This window comes from Nanorana parkeri, unplaced genomic scaffold (genome assembly GCF_000935625.1).
Source record: "Nanorana parkeri isolate BGI_ZX_2015 unplaced genomic scaffold, ASM93562v1 scaffold644, whole genome shotgun sequence".
NCBI lineage: Eukaryota > Metazoa > Chordata > Amphibia > Anura > Dicroglossidae > Nanorana > Nanorana parkeri.
Genome location: NW_017306912.1, coordinates 558503 through 562040, shown reverse-complemented (window position 1 = coordinate 562040; position 3538 = coordinate 558503). Strand labels below are relative to the sequence as shown.

Below are 3538 nucleotides of genomic sequence, written 5' to 3'. Positions count from 1 at the left end.
TTGGCTCCAATGCCCCCCCCTATACCTGGCCACCTTAGGATGCCTCTTGGCTCCAATGCCCCCCACTATACCTGGCCACCTTAGGATGCCTCTTGGCTCCAATGCCCCCGCTATATGTGGCCACATTAGTGTTCCTCTTGGCTCCAATGCTCCCCCCATACCTGGCCACCTTGGTGTTCCTGTTGCCTCCAATGCCCCCCTATACACGGCCACCTTTAGGGTGCCTCTTAATACCTGAACACCACATTGTATAACCCCCAGGTACTGCATTCTGTATCTGCCGTCTCACTAGTATGTCTTAGCTGGTGTCGTTGTGTGGTATTGTTGTCTTGTCAGCGGTAGATTGCACTTGCACAGGAAAAGCAGTGAAGTAAAATGGAGGAAGCTGTTTGTGATGATCAGTCAGCACACAATAGCCCAGAGATAAGCTCTATAAAATGGCTGACAAGGGAGCCGCAGCAGTCAGAGCTAAGGCTGCATGGATCATGTGTTCACTTTCTGTGTGTATACTCCTCACCCCTCCTCTCTGCCTTGTTAACATGTTCCGTGTGTCATTTCTTCTCCATGCTGCTCCCAGAAACACCCTGCTTCAACAAATGACAATAGTCTGACATGATGCCTGTAGACCCTAACGTGTGCCTGGGACAGTGTCCTGCAGACATGACAATCGCAACGTAAGAGAGCCAGACCGTCGTTTACTAATTCCAGTATTCCATTTACCGCCTTCTCCTACCCTTGCCTTGTTGACATGGCGGTGCTGCTTGATTCCCTGGTGTGTACAATACCTGTATGTTGTGTACAGATGGGCAGCAGTACGACCCCCTGATAAACTATAATACTTGAAGTCAGATTTGTCCCAGAGACTGACCGGTGGGACGTTGTGTCGTGTTGTGTGTTTCAATATACCGCTCCCATAGCACACCATTATTTGCATGAAAGCCTGCAGGTGGTTTTGCATAACATGTGACAGCTGAGAATGTCTGGTGTAAACAGTCTATAGATCACCACACACCTATCTGATTGTACAATTGCCTCTAGATCTACCAGCGTGTATGTAATGCAAAGTTTTCTCTAATTGGATGATAGGTCCTCGTATTACATAGTATTGGTAAATCTGAAGTCGATTGTACGGTCAGGTTGTGATGTGTATGGGGATCCTTATTGTACTAAATGATGCATTTGAAATCCTGTATATCGTGGGCCAGCCCTCCAGCTGTGCTTTTAGCTACAAATCCCAACATGCCTCTGGGAGCCGTGTCTGTCAGTCTTGCAATGCCTCATGGGACTTGTAGTTCTCCAACAGCTGAAGGGCCGGAGTTGTCCACCCTTGCTCTATATGGATACAAATCCTAAATTTGCTGGTGTAAATGATGAGCTCTGGCAGGTGGTGTTTTCATAGCAATTGTCTGCATAATGTCCAAAAACATGAAGTGAAAGAGAAAGTCCCTGTCCACACCCGTGCATTTTGAAGTGCTTCGGCCATTGCATGACAAGGAACAACGTGAGGAATGCTATTATTTTCTATGGGGTCTGTTCACACCTATGCAATATGCATCTGCGTGACTTGGAAGATGGTGCAGGCAATTCTCTTGGTGCGTTTTTATCCCTATAGACTGCAATAGAAGGGCATGAAAAACACATGCATGTATTTCCCTATGTTTTACTGTGTGACAACAAGCCCCCACCACTAGCAACCTATCCTACCAATTCCACCTCCATTGGCTAAAACAAAAACATCATGCATGGAAAAATGCGCAAAGAAATGCATGAAGTGCAGACACACGTGTGCACAAAAACATATAGGGTCTATTCATAAATCTTCTGCCCATCCATGTGCTGGGTGAGTGTCATGTTCACATGACACTCTCGCCACTAGATGGATCTGAGGAGCATAGGAAATTCCCGTGCTTCTTGGCTCCATCTGGTGGTGGGAATGTTGTGTAAACTGCACTCACCCAATGTATGTCTGGGCGGAAGATTTATAAATGGGCCCTTTAGCGCAGGAGCCAGGTTGTCAGTGCACCTTAAATATCACTGCTGGCTCCTAACTTCTGAGGTTTTCTCTAGTTGTCAATGAAGCCGACTCTTGGATTAGACAGACTGGCTCCTGAATACCACCCCCTGCATTAGTTTATGTGGTCCCTGCATCTATCATTGTATTAGGCTGGGTTCACACCTAGGCGACGGCATGAACCAGGCCTTAAGATGGCCGGTCAGCATTGCCGGATGGAAATTTGTTGTCTGTACAACAACTGCAGTCACTGTTTGGGTATTCTTACAGCAGCAGGCTCCGGCTGTCAGAATCCAATAGTCCATTGGGGGATTCTTCTGTCCATTCTGTTTAGGTTAACGGACAAATTAAGACATCTGTTGGTGTATAGACAGTTTTACTTGTGTAAGAACTAAAAAACACAAACTAGGACATGAGTGACCATTCCTCCTCCTCCTCCTCGGCAGTTTTTCTTCCTGCGCTGTGCGTTGGCGGTGATGGGTCAGGCACAGACCAATCGTTGTGATTTTAAGGCACAGACTACATTTAATTGTGGTGTAGGAGATGAGATCATTTGCATATGTAGTCAGAATTGTTCTTGGGTTATTTTTAGAGTTTTGAGCAGCTCTCCCGTTACAGAGCAGATGGACGTTTCATGGTATTCACTACTAGACGTGTACAGTAGCCCTTGTATGCGTTGTCTTGTGTATGGTAAGTTATGTGGCGTTGCATGGTATTCACTACTAGACGTGTACAGTAGCCCTTGTATGCGTTGTCTTGTGTATGGTAAATGTTGTGGCGTTGCATAGTATTCACTACTAGACGTGTACAATGGACCTTGTATGTGTCGTCTTGTGTATGGTAATAGTTGTGTAGCGTTGCATGGTATTCACTACTAGACGTGTACAATGGACCTTGTATGTGTCGTCTTGTGTATGGTAAATGTTATGTGGCGTTGCATGGTATTCACTACTAGACGTGTACAATGGACCTTGTATGTGTCGTCTTGTGTATGGTAATTGTTGTGTAGCGTTGCATGGTATTCACTACTAGACGTGTACAATGGACCTTGTATGTGTCGTCTTGTGTATGGTAAATGTTATGTGGCGTTGCATGGTATTCACTACTAGACGTGTACAATGGACCTTGTATGCGTCGTCTTGTGTATGGTAAATGTTATGTGGCGTTGCATGGTATTCACTACTAGACGTGTACAATGGACCTTGTATGTGTCGTCTTGTGTATGGTAAATGTTATGTGGCGTTGCATGGTATTCACTACTAGACGTGTACAATGGACCTTGTATGCGTTGTCTTTTGTGTATGGTAAAGATCCAGACAATTATATAGGCTGTCATTGCTCACCTTCTCCTAGTTGGAAACATTATTCTTAAAGGAGAACTATGAGGTGAGTGATTTCCACTCATCCTCATAGTTAGAGCCGACCTGTGACAATGAGACTGTCACAGGTCGGCTGTATTGATGGGGAAGTGAGCAGAAACATGCAGCCGATCCACTGACTTCACAATCGTCTCCCTGCAGGGAGCCG

At 45.7% G+C, this 3538-nt stretch overlaps 1 protein-coding gene across 1 annotated transcript in view; it reads left to right on the top strand.

Annotated features, from left to right (window-relative positions):
* The window catches only part of ITM2B (integral membrane protein 2B), a 39404-nt gene that overhangs the window by 1043 nt on the left and 34823 nt on the right, over window positions 1-3538 (top strand). The window lies entirely within an intron of this gene.